Consider the following 14,055-nt stretch of genomic DNA (forward strand, 5'->3'; position numbering starts at 1 on the left):
TCACCATTCTTTTATCCTAAAAAGTTAGGAATTTTCCTAGATCTAAGGAAAATACCTTCAGTATTTTTGGTTTTCCAACGCCGTTTGGGGTTCTCCGGTAAGGTAAACTCTTCTTCTTTCTTCTCGGTTTGATTGCTAGTTGTTTTGAGTTGGTCTCTATTTTTTTCTTTTTGTATCTTTGCTCTCAGTTTTTGGTTGCTCTCTGGCTGTCGTTTTTCTTTTTTTTTCTTTCTTTCCCTCTGTTGGTTGCCGTATTTTCTTTGCAGGTTGGGTGATGGCTTTATAGCCATCACCGGCGCTTGTCTCGGACCGGGTAAAAGAGTAGAGTTCGGTGAGTCACCGAACTTCCAGTGGTGACTTACCGTTGAAGGTAACGTGTGCGGCTGGAGTGGCTCTTCTGGAAGCCTTCGACGAGACGTGCAGCGGCGGAGATGGTGGGAGTAGCTGCATCGGCCAGAGAGACCATTAAATTCAAATAAAGTGTTCATCCCTTGTCCCAATTTGTTCTGTGTGCACCCGTGTCTTCCCTAACGATCTCCATTGCTTTTTCAAAACAATATACCTCTTGTTTCATTCTCTTCAGATTTTACCACTCAACTTTGAATCATTACAATTTGATCATTTATGTTACGACCAATAACAATCAATTACCTAGACGTTCACACTCTTTACTAATACAATTATCTAGATATATTCTAGTTTTATAATCTAACTATTTTATAATATATGAATGTAATTATTCATTTTAATGCAAATTCTTGTATGGTTATATTGTTAGAGCTCAAGCCCATGAATTGATTACCCAGAAATCTAAAGAATGTATAATTTTTACATGAACAAAGCCCTTTAAAGCTCAAAGCCCATTATTGAAAAACCCGACACACAAAATTAGAGAACTAGAGATGGGAGTTTATTACTACACAACACAAGGCCCTCGTTCGTTCATGTCTTCTCACTTCTCAGGGGACTTTGGGATCGGACCATGAACTAAAACTGGATAAGATAAAAATACCAAAGAATAAACATGCTGATGTCGGCATTGCCTTTTGCATCAACTTCCACCATGGTTTTCTCAATGAAGACACCTTCTTTCTCACCGAACTCCCTCAAACATTGCTGCATTCATAACTGTTACAACCACCATCCTTCTCGGAGGCTCTCTCTGTTTCAACTCGGCACTGGTAAAAGCTCTAAAACCCATGTCCCTTTTCATGCTTTTGTCTATGTTTTGTAATAGAATTTTCAATCCTGTTGGAAAAGAACTGGGGCAATGACAAAAAGAACCTGAAGTTATATTGGTATTGTTTACAATGTGATCGCTTTGATTGAGTTTTGTAGTAGTTTTAAGTTCTTAATACAGTTCCTTGAGCTCGAGAATGACCGTTTAAGTTGTTCTGGGCATGTTTTCTTGATGATCTTGATGAAACACAGTGCTGCAGATTTGATGTTTAAGCTAATGCATCAATGGATTATTTCACTAATGCTCATAATGGAGCTTCGGTGCTTGTTTTTCAGCTATCCCTCAGTCACAATTGCTTGGTGCAAGTGCGGCTAAATTATTTGGAGCAGAACGAAACTCGATCGAGGATGGTAAATCTGAAAATGTAGATACTTCTTTTAACGAGCAAGAGGCATTAAATTGGGTTAAAAATGACAATAGAAGAATGCTTCATGTCGTTTACCGTGTTGGCGATTTAGAGAGGACGATAAAATATGATTTCTTGTCGACCGGACATACTATTCAGTGATTCAGGATCTTATTCAGATGGCCAATCCTTTTTATCAAGCTGAAGGTTTTACACTGAATGCTTAGGAATGAAGGTGTTAAGGAAGCGCGACATACCCGAGGAGCAATATTCGAATGCTTTTCTCGGATATGGACCTGAAGATTCTCATTTTGCTGTTGAACTTACTTATAGTGAGTGATTACCTTATTTCGGTATATGTCTATATGATTATGCATCTATCTCACCTTTGAAGTACTGATTAGTGATTCATACTTTCCCATACAAAATAGGTTCGGTTCGATCTATGCACTAATATGCTTGTGTTATAATTTGCCGATTATGGAGTTTACAAGTATGATATTGGAAACGGATTTGGTCCTTTTGATATTGTTGTAGACGATGTAAGCTCTTTCTTCAACTAGTTCTTTTTGTGGCTACCATCCGTAAAAACTGAAAAGAAATAAATTTAGCTGTTGTTTGATGGGCAATGCATACAGCATTTATGTCAGCTCCGTCTCATCCATATCGGTTCAGCTCATTTTTTTCGATAATCAATTTGTTTATGCGAATAACTGCTGTTTGTAGTCTTCAAAAACAGTGGATCTAGTAAAGGCAAAGGGGGGGGGGAGAGGTTACAAGGGAACCTGGCCCTGTTAAAGGAGGGAATACGATAATTTCTTATATCATAGATACGGATGGCTATATGTTTGATCTTTTACAGAGGAAGCCTATACCTGAGCCCTTTTGTCAAGTAATGCTTCGAGTCTGTGATCTCGATCAATCTATTAATTTCTACAAGGTTGGTGTCAAGTAATGCTTATACCCCTAGCTTCGTTCCTGGACTTGTAGGCTTTTGGCATGGAGCTTCTTCGTGTAAAAGATAAGCCGGACTACAAGGTAAAGATTCACCCTTTAATCACCATCAAAATCATGCATATTTGATCATATATTCTCTTTTTTTTTACATTTCGACGAATATTTATGCCTACTTTTCTGTATACGACAACCATGATGGGATATGGTCTTGAAGATAAAAATGCAGTGCTCGAACTGACATACAACTACGGTGTTAAAGAAAATGATAAAGGAAATGGTTATGCACCGGTGGACTCTTTCTACTTTTTATTGCAATGTTTTATAGTTTTTAAGTTGGACCGTCTTTCGTGCGAATTGGATTAATCTATGCCATGTTAGACTGAATTCTTGATCTTAACAGATAGCAATAGGCACAGATGATGTTTATAAGACAGCAGAACCAATTAAGCTATGTGGAGGAACGGTTATTCGCGAGCCTGGACCCTTGCCGGGAATCAACACTAAGATTACTGTTTGCCTGGACCCCGTTGGCTGGAAATCAATACGGTTAATAATGCTAGTTTAGCTTGGAGTGTATGTCTTTTGAGGGTTATATATATATATCGAAATGATTTGAATACCTAAACTTTTCTCTTCATGTCCTGCAGGTCTTTGTTGATAAAGTCGATTTCCTCAAGGAGCTCGAGTGATCGCATATCATTATAGCTGCGACCCTTATCGAAGAAGTTGCTTTTAATAGCAAATTAAGCTCGGTACATGGGGAATCAGATGTATACATTAAAAAATGATTGCTTTGCAGAAATGAAAATCCAAGTTTTCCATGGATCAGATTAGTTTCTCTTAGAAATATGCTACATTGTTACGACAATTCAACATATACTGAATCCCATCCATCCACATCTGTTTGTCACCATTACTCTCACACTCGAATTCTATTATTCTATCACCTGTTTCAATCCCGAAGTAAGCTCTCTGCTCGGAATTGTCTTCTATCTCCCTTTTAGGCCATGCTGGGATGTCACTATGAACTCCCAAGATCACACCTGGAAACCAGTGTAAACTCTGTTAATACAGGCAGCAGTAACAAAGAAAATCGACTTACATTGTATTCGAATACCACACTTAGCTTACACTTCTTCTTTTTAGTGTACGTGCCAGCCATATGTTTGCTTTTCAATTTAATCACCACCTGTTTTCATTACAAAAATTGTTATATGTGTATGCATTGATGGACAATTTCTATATAATTGAGTTCGAATTTGTTTATAGTTATACCTGCCGGTTCGAGTTTATGTAGAAAGAAACCTGCTTCCAATGTAGATCTCCTGTCATCAACATGGTGATGAGATGTACTATTTTGTTAAAAAAATCTTCAGATAGAAGATTTGTGTAGAAAGTACCTTTTCTCGTGCGCTTAGTAGTTCTCCCCCGGTTGTGACGAAGTTCAATGCTTTCGAGACGTGTAATTCGTTGCCGCCTTCACCCTTCTCCTCACCTAGAGCAAAAGTGGTAACCTTTTGCAGCCTTGCTCTTAGTGCAGCAGCGCCCCTCAAGGCTGCATAAATGTGTTAGATTTAGGTTGACAGTCGTCTGAAATCAGCTATAAACACGAAATGTTGACCAATGATAAATTTAGAAGCGATTTGAACGACCTGTGGCTGCTCCAGCTGTTAGCGTCATGATATCTCCATTTGTTCTTGTGTTCATCGCAGAGTTAACTACTGTTAAGATTTGCTCATGATCAGCTCCCATATCCTCTGCAATCTCAATGCAGTGGGAAGCAACAAGAGCTGCTGCAGATGCCATAGCAGTTGATTCTTTAATAGAGGTCACGGAACAAGTAGTTACTGTTTCCGGTACCACTGGATTCGAGGCTGCAAGTGCTGCAACGGCAGCTGCAACTCCAGCAACCGATACAGCTGCATGAAGCTGTGCATTTTGGGCTCTAATCTCCTGCTTCTTCCTCTCTCTCTGGTCCTTCAAGCATCTCCCTGTTGATCGTCCTCGTACTATGCTCTTATATATCTTCAAATAGGCAATAAGCCAATAATCATAAGCATATATGATGATGATCACACTGTAAGGTAAATTGATGATTATAATGAGAAATAGTCCTGCATATTACAAGCTCGTTAACTAATGGCATGGCTCGAAGATTATAGAGAACCAAAACCGGTCAAGGTACCTTGATATCTTTACTATCTCGCGGCAAAACCGGAGCGGTTCCGCCAACATGCAACTCCTGAAGTGGCTGCGAAAACAAATATGAAAACCATATTCAAATCAGCAACAACTTGGACTAAAACAAAGGGATCATACTTGTCCTCTTGAAGCAGGAGAGCTCGCATCACGCATTTCATTCCGAACAGAAGCTGCAACCACACGCGTGTTCGCAAGAGCTTTCGAGAGTTCCATAGCGGAAAGACTCCATGATCGGGAAAGAAACTCCATGGACTCTCTAGGTGTTTCAGGAGGAGGACAACACACCGGCGGTAACCACCGTGCAGGGCCATTCTCATCTATATTTTCCAGCTTTAGCGTCAAGCTTTTCATACTGCATGAACTCACTAACACCAAAACAAGCACAACAACCCATTCAAGCAGCCATGTTAGTGCTCTAAATTCTCCATGAAACACCAGAGATTACAATAGTGAAAGGGCTTACTTTCTTTAAGCTATGACTTTGGTTTTGACAGTTGCCATTTGAAGTGAAGCAAAAACTGCAATTTGTATTACTCTTTCATCGGGAAGAACGAAAAGAGAGAGAGAGAAAAAAAGGGGTGGGGGGATATATTCTATTGTACTGGAAAGGCTACCATTAAAGGGGAGGTTTCATCTTTGTCCTTGACTTGCTGTTTTGTTTCAGCCTTATGTTATAAAGAGAGTAAAGGAATTAAAGGAGGGTAAAGAGAGTGCTTTTGAGCAGCGAAGTCATCATGATATTGAGTTCTCTTTTGTCACCATTATCGGTGGCTAAAGCTTGTACTAAGGGCCCGCTCGCTTCACCACCATTGGAGTTTGGATTGTCAGCTAAAACATTGTGCTGCCTGCAACGGGTTTCATGGAACCAAAATGCTATGCAATGAACGGGGACAAACATTTTGATCGATAGTGATAAAAATAGGGAAAAGTAAAACGTCGACAGCAGAATTCGAACCTGCGCAGGCAATGCCCAACAGATTTCGAGTCTGTCTCCTTAACCACTCGGACATATCGACGGTTGTTGGAACCCAAATTTATCACTTAAATTTAAAGTAAATACTTGTTAATTTTAAAAAATATAAACTGCGTTTTAGGAAAATGTCAAATTTACCTATTAAAAAATTCAAATTCAAAATAATTGTGATCACATTAAAAGAAGAACTACATCATATATCATTAATTTTTACTTTTCATAAAAAATGTCAATTATATATAGTGAAGGATGCAAAGTATCCTCAGGGCTTGCCTACCTTAGAAATATGAGTTTCTTTATATTAGATGTTCATTTTACTATGGGTGCCCACCTTGAAATTTTACTTGTATCTACCCTATACAAAAATTGTAATAATTAATGTGTCTGTCCATCCTAAAATATATTTTTGGATCCGCCACTGATTATATATTAATATGATTGTAATACTAAATTCTAATTTTATATGCAATTATATCACTAAATTTTAAATGTCAAATTATATGTTGATATAGATAATAATTTCTGTTAATATGAAGATGTGATCAAAATGACGTCAATATGATATGGATATATTGATGGTCAATATAATATCACATTTAGGATTATATAAACCATTTATTTTCATATTAGTCATGATTGTATTATTGCAAATGAGGTTTGGAGTGAGCTTGGTATTTTATTAGCCACCAGGGGTGAATTCGTATGATTATGTGGAGTGGTTAGATTGGCTCTTTTCAAATTTGCACTGTGATGTTTGACCTATTATTTTAGTTTGCATTTGGGTGTTATGGTATGCTAGAAATCTTAAATACCATGAAGGAAAAAAGAAAAGAAGTGGTGAATTAGCTACCTTCATTCGTACCCATTGCCATGAGTTTAATCTCGCAAATTAGCGAATAGGCCGTCTGTGTCCAGTGTTGAAGTCCCTTAGCGTCCTCCTCCCCTGACTGGGTAAAGGTAAACTTTGACACTAGTTTTGATCCAAAACAGAATAAGGGGTAGTCAAGGGTAATAGTGAGGAACTGTGAGGGCAAATAATGGGAGCTAGCAAAAGGAAACTTCAAAACATTACCATTGCCTGTGCGGCAGCAGCTCTTGCGGCGATGCATGCCTTAGACCTGGTAATCTATCTGGGTTTTCAACGGGCAGTAATTAAAGGTGATTCTAGATCAATAATCAGTAAGCTTAACTCGAATGATAGAGACTCGTATGAGATTAACAGTTACAGTTAGGATGCAAAGGTCAGGCTGGGATCTACATCATGCTCATTTTCTTTCATCCCTCGGTCGAGCAACCAAACGACGCATTTGTTGGAGTGGAAGATGACAGGTCCTCTGGTGACAAGTTTTGGGTTGAAGAGGCTCCTCGAGCTATGACAGTTCAGGTGGAAAGGGAAGCTCGGGTCTTATACCCATCTTGACCTTCATTCCCTCGTCGTTTTGTTTACTTAGGTCTCCATTCTTTCGTTTTCGTGGTATCCCCTACAGAGTGCTTCAACGTTTTTTACAAACATCCCAAATCACTCATCTCTGAGAAAACCCTTAAATCCAAAAAAATGATGATATTTTTTTAATTTGTTAGTCTTAGAATGATTTTGAAAAAACCTAAACTAACAAAATAGTAGAAGACAATAAGATAAATTCATTGATATCTACATGGTCATGAAAGATGTCGAAGAATAGTAATTCTGATAACGATAAAAATAGATTAACGATTCACATCAGTATAATGTCAATACCAAACTGTCATGTCATTTAACTATTAATGAATTAACGATTCAATGATATAATTACTTATAAAACAAAGTCCAACTCTATAATCGTATTAATTTATAATTCAGTGGCATTTATGATGTAAAAGTAAAAGTCTAGTGGTATCTTGTGTAGTTTACCCTTAAAAATTTGTAATAGTCCTCGCAAACTCCTCCCTTTGACGGCTTTCTCAGATCTGTTTCTCTCTCCCTTCGATACCCATAGGGAAACAGACACAACCTTTTCCCTTCAATCCTCAGAGCCATCAACAATGGCGATTAGGTCTTCTTTTGTTCCTTTTTTGCTCTTCGGTCTATACTTCTACTCTTCTCTAAGTCCGGTCCTTTCCCTCTACGAAGATCAAGTCGGCCTCATGGACTGGTAAGTTCAACCTCATACTTCACTTGAATTCGATCCTAATTTACCTTTACTTGTTTTCTTTCATATATACTTTTAGTTCCAATCGGTTTAATCTTACGTATCAACAACACTTCACCTCGTTCGAATTCGACTGAAATTTAGTTTGTTTAATATTAGGCATAAACAATACATAGGAAAAGTGAAGCAAGCAGTGTTCTCCACTCAAAAAACTGGTCGAAGACGAGTTAAAGTGTCCACCGAAGAGAATGTCATAGCTTCACTTGATCTCCGCCACGGCGAGATTTGTGAGTCCAATCCTTTTCGGTTACAAATTATTGAAGTTTATTTATTTAGCTTATCATTTTCTCATTACTGCTAAATTCTTGTTAGGATAATGGTTTTGTTGGTTGCCTTATGTAGTTTGGAGACACTTGCTTGGCTCTGACGATGTTATCGATGGAATTGATATTGGTCTTGGAAAATGTAAGTATGTCCATATCCAATTTGGTTCAAATCTTACATGACATACATTTTTAAATACTTATTGGTTTTTAATGTTATCCTACTTCTATTTATTGTTTGATTCCTGGTTCCAAGTTGTTTGATTAAAACTGTTGATTTATCCTTCTGGATTTTGCAAGGAAAGGTGTGACTGACTTCAATGCTTGTTTAGGTGGTAAAATTTTGAATAAAATTTATTCGTGCAGATGTCATTACCCTTTCATCAGGAGGAAGTATTTTAAGATCGTGGAACCTTCCTGATGGGCAGATGGTGTGGGAGTCTTTTCTTCAAGGTCTTAAGCACTCAAAATCATTTTTATTAGTGCCGGTTAGTATCAGAATTTTCATTAGCCAGATTCTTTCCGATTAACATCTTTTTAATTCCTTTCTTCAACACAGTCTGTTTTAAGTGGATCATGGTCACCGGATTTTTACCAAAACTTGCTATATTAGGTGCACTGTTGTAGAATTAAGATTATTTTCTCCGAATTCTCATCTTAAAGATTCTTAATTGTCTATATAGAAGACCCAATAGAAGGGGGCTAGTTTATGTACAGAAGTGTGCTTTGTTAAACATTTCTTGTTGTAATTTTTTATCTCCCTGTAGAAGTTCATGCCCTGCCATTTTACCAGCTTTTTTTAGTGTTATTGATATAAATTATATAATTCATTTCGTGATCCTAGAAACATATGTGATTGACTGTATTAATATCGTGCAGACGAACTTGAAAATTGAGAGGATAGTGTAATTGTTGTTTTTAGCAATGGTCGTCTCCATGCTGTTTCTTGCATAGATGGCGAGGTTCTTTGGAAGAAGGATTTTGAAGCAGAAAGGTTAGTCCAATTTGAAAGTTTCACATTTCAACAAGTTCCCCCTACACCTGCTTCCCTTCGAAAAAATGGTATTATTGATGAATTGCATTTTTGTGTTACTTGTAGCTTTGAGGTTCAGCAGGTAATTAAGCCTCATGGCAGTGATTTAATATACGTTATCGGATTTGCTGCTTCATCCCAGTTTGAGATGTATCAAATCAATGGTAGGAACGGAGAGTTGTTGAAGCATGAAAGCACAACCTTTTCTAATGGGTTTCTGGGAGAAATTTCACTAGTTTCTAGTGAAACAGTTGTGGCTCTTGATTCCACAGGGTCAATTTTGCTAACAATAAGTTTTCAACATGGAGAAATTAGTCTTCAACAGACACCCATTTCAAATCTTTATGAGGACTTTTCAGGACCAGCAATAATAATTCCTTCATCAGTCCCAGGAATATTTGCTATTAAGACAAATGCAAATACTATATTTATTAGAGTGATAGGTGAAGGCATGTTGGAAGTGGCGGAAAAAACAAATCATGAAACAACCTTTAGTGATTCTCTCCCACTCTCTGAGGGCCAACAAGCATTTGCATTGATTCAGCATGCAGGCAGTGAGATTCATCTTGCAGTGAAACTTGCACATGATTGGGATGGTAATTTGCTTAAAGAAAGCATTAAAATGGACCAGCAAAGAGGGCTTGTCCACAAGGCTTTCATAAATAATTATATCCGAACTGATAAGTCTTATAGATTTCGGGTGTTGATTGTGATGGAAGATCATTCATTGTTGTTATTACAACAAGGCACAATTGTTTGGAGCAGGGAAGATGGTCTGGCATCAATAATTGATGTAACAACTTCAGAACTTCCTGTGGAAAGGGCTGGTGTATCTGTCGCGAAAGTGGAGCACAACCTCTTTGAATGGCTTAAGGTATGGTTATGAATCTTTTAAGACATTTGTTGTTTGCATTTCCAACTGAAGGCAATTGTAGATTGCATGATCTAACTATTTTCCTTGCTTTTAAGAGATTAATAGATAATTAATCATTGGTTTTGTTTCTGAAACATGTTGAACTATTGTACACATGAAGTCTTTCATATGGTTCTAAACTTAGAAAGACTGCGGAACTGCGGATGTGCTACTATATATTATATATATTTAGTTTTAGAAATATGAACCTCCTACTGTCAAAGCATCCATAACTTTATCACCATTTGAAAATGAACTTGAGGATGTATTTTGACAACATGGTTTTGACAAGATGCTCTTCTTCTTAAGGGACATATGCTGAAGCTGAAAGGAACACTAATACTTGCAAGCCCTGAGGACTTGGCAGTCATACAAAGTCTGAGACTAAAAAGTTATGAAAAGAGCAAAATGACTCGAGACCACAATGGCTTCAGGAAGCTGCTCATAGTACTAACAAGGGCAGGGAAACTTTTTGCTCTGCATACTGGAGATGGACACATTGTTTGGTCTCACTTGCTACGGTCTCTACACAAATCAGAGGCATGTCAATCTCCAATAGGATTAAACTTGTATCAGTGGCAGGTGCCTCATCATCATGCTATGGATGAAAATCCATCTGTACTTGTGGTTAGCAGGTGTGGTCCAAGTTCAGATGCGCCAGGTGTACTTTCTTTTGTTGACAGTTACACAGGAAATGAGCTTAGTTCTTTAACTCTTGCTCATTCTGTTGCACAAGTTATTACACTTCCATATACAGATTCAACAGAATGGCGACTCCATTTGCTGATTGATTCTGATAAACATGCACATTTATACCCAAAAACTTCTGAGGCTCTTAGCATCTTCAATCGTGAATTTTCAAACATATACTGGTGTTCAGTTGAGGGTCACAATGGCATCATCAAGGGGCATGCTTTGAAGTGTGAGTGCACTGGCGAAGTGGCTGATGAATTCTGCTTTGACACAAGGGAATTATGGTCAGTTGTGTTCCCCTCAGAATCTGAAAAGATCATTGCAACTGTCACTAGAAAATTGAATGAGGTAAAGCATTTCTCCCTCGCTCATGTTCTTTCTTAATGACTTCTGTTTGTTTGTCAACTCACATGGTGATCATAGGAGTTTTCCATGGTTGTATTGTATAGCATTATTGCAGGAAATGACTGCTCTCTTGAGTTATGTTTTTGGTTTTGCACTTCTCAACTGAAGATTTTGACAATTGCACGAAACTTGCCGCTTCTTTCTCATTTGTCTATTTACTTCTTCAAATAAATAGTATATTTAGTTGTTTTTTTGGAATAAAGGTAAATGTCTTTAACGGACTTTATTTCAAAATGTGCATATTCTTGTGTGTATTTTGAATTATTTAACTATTGGTGCCTTGATGAGAGTGCTGCATGTATAAAACATAATGCATGCTTGTATATTTGAGTTTTCCAGGTGGTACATACTCAAGCGAAGGTTATAGCTGATCAGGACGTTATGTATAAATATATATAAAAAAATCTACTTTTTGTTGTAACTGTGGCACCTAAAGGCTGCGGTGAAATTGGATCTGTTACACCAGAAGAATCATGGTTGGTTGCATATCTTATTGACACTGTAACAGGTCGTATATTGCACCATGTGACTCATCATGGTGCACAGGGCCCTGTTCATGCTGTAAGTTACTTATTCACCCATATCGGTGTCATAAGATGCTGTGAAAAGGATGCAATTTATAATGCATTTTGTTTATTGTAGGTTTTTAGTGAGAATTGGGTTGTCTACCACTACTTCAATCTTAGAGTGCATAGATATGAGATGTCGGTCATCGAAATTTATGGCCAGTCCCGGGCTGTAAGTGGCGGAACTTGAATTGTTTATGTTGAGCCGCATGTGTCATCACTTAAATTAAACTTATCTTTTCCCACTAAAATACCATCGCAGGACAACAAGGATGTCTGGAAGATTGTTCTCGGAAAGCACAACCTCACTTCACCGATATCTTTATTTTCTCGACCAGAGGTCATAACAAAATCACAGTCCTACTTTTTCACCCATTCTGTGAAAGCTATAGCCGTGACATCAACTGCGAAGGGTATAACATCCAAGCAGCTTCTCATTGGTACAATTGGTGATCAGGTAAACTAAAAAATTTCAGAAAGAATTAATCACGGAATTGTCTTTTCTGCTGGATTGTGAGTTAAATATTATTCTCCTCTAAACGAATAGTACTAGAGTTGTGTGGTACGTCTGCCTGCATCCTGATTGTAACCAATTTTACAGGTTTTGGCACTTGATAAGCGTTTCCTGGATCCTCGTCGATCAGTTAACCCTACACAAGCAGAGAAAGAAGGCATTATACCACTAACGGATTCTCTGCCAATCATTCCTCAGGTTAGCTTCCTTCTAGACCATCTTATTTCTTCTACATTTAATACATATGCACACACACGCCTTTCTCGACCGATACTGTTTTGGGGTTCTCGATTAGTATGTATGCAAGCATGCATTTAAGAACATAAGCATATGCTGAAACTTGCCAACCATCAATGAATTGTTTTCAGTCCTACGTGACGCATGCGCTCAGAGTGGAAGGTCTTATAGGTATAATAACAGTACCAGCCAAGCTGGAATCGACAACCCTCGTCTTCGCTCATGGCGTGGACCTCTTTTTCACTCAGCTTGCACCTTCAAGGACATACGATTCGCTCATGGAAGATTTTAAATATGCCTTGCTCCTCATTACAATCGTGGCCCTCGTAGCGGCTATCTTCGTAATGTGGAGGTTGTGCGAGAGGAAAGAACTACAAGAGAAGTGGAGGTAAATTAAGTTCTTTCTATTCATTACATTTGTGTATCAACACATTTCTCTTCTTGGGTGACATATGCTGAATGATTTGAATTTATATTATTAGAAAGGGGTTCTTCTTAACTTTGTAATCCTTCTAAATTTTTGTAGCATTCCCTCTTTAATTTCTATTTTCTATTGCTATGTTTTAACAAACTATATATATATATATAGTGTTAGGATCTACTTATACAATGTAAATCTCTTTAGTTTTACACAGATTTAAGACAGTTGAATGAGTAAAAATAAATAGCTGAGATTGACTATGTGATTCCCCCCACCCCTCGTAAATATCTTCACATTTCTACTTTTAATCTCAGCCATATGTTTTTACTCATCAAACGGTCTTAAATCTGTTTAAAACTAAAGAGTTTTACATTGTGTAAGAGGATCCTGCCCTATAGAGAGAGAATATCCTATTACATAATGTAAAACGTTTTTAGTTTTACACAAGTGTAAGACTGTTGGATGAATGAAAATATATAATTAAGATTAACATTAGGAAATAGAAAGATTCACTGGAAAAAAAGCGAGTCAATCTCAGCCATTTATTTTCACTCATCCAATGATTCTAAATCTGTGTAAAACTAAAAAGTTTTACATTGTGTAAGTAGATTCTAACCCTCCTCTCTCTCTATATATTACACAGATTATCCAAGTTTACACAAACATGTCTATTTTAAGGTTTAGATGTCTTATTTATATACATATACACTTGTGTGAGGGTATTGTATTATAATATTTTTGAATTTGATAACGAGAAATGTAAACAATTTGAGTTAGAGAAAAATTATAATTAACTAGTAAGTCATCAAAATTAATTGAAGATGATTATATATTTATAGAGATATGCATTAATATTTGCATTTCAATATTAAAGTAAAATAACACAATGTATTATAAATTTGGTAAGTGGATTGAATATTAAGTATTGGAATTCGAGTTCGAGTCATATTTTAAATGAGTTTATTTTATGATGAAGCTTATTTTTCGGGCCTAATATTTAGAAAATGGATTGGGTTTCAAATTTTGAACGGTCCTTCGAACGTAAATTTAATCTTTGAACAAGTTTACCTATATTTTAACTTATTGAATAAATTTTACAAAAA

The 14,055-nt window shown here is 37.1% G+C and overlaps 1 non-coding gene and 3 pseudogenes across 1 annotated transcript; 2 read left to right on the forward strand and 2 right to left on the reverse strand.

The window, feature by feature from the left end:
- The first annotated feature begins 425 nt into the window (after positions 1–425).
- LOC120183586 lies at positions 426–3,246 on the forward strand (annotated as a pseudogene).
- A 50-nt stretch (positions 3,247–3,296) lies between these two features.
- Positions 3,297–5,441, reverse strand: LOC120183645 (annotated as a pseudogene).
- A 238-nt stretch (positions 5,442–5,679) lies between these two features.
- Positions 5,680–5,761, reverse strand: TRNAS-CGA. Its single transcript has one exon. It is a non-coding gene; the product is annotated as a tRNA-Ser (tRNA).
- Positions 5,762–7,631: 1,870 nt separating this feature from the next.
- LOC120183643 lies at positions 7,632–13,001 on the forward strand (annotated as a pseudogene).
- The last annotated feature ends 1,054 nt before the right edge of the window (positions 13,002–14,055 follow it).

The sequence above is a fragment of the Hibiscus syriacus genome, unplaced genomic scaffold (assembly GCF_006381635.1).
Source record: "Hibiscus syriacus cultivar Baekdansim isolate YM2019G1 unplaced genomic scaffold, ASM638163v2 tig00112800_pilon, whole genome shotgun sequence".
Taxonomy (NCBI): Eukaryota; Viridiplantae; Streptophyta; class Magnoliopsida; order Malvales; family Malvaceae; genus Hibiscus; species Hibiscus syriacus.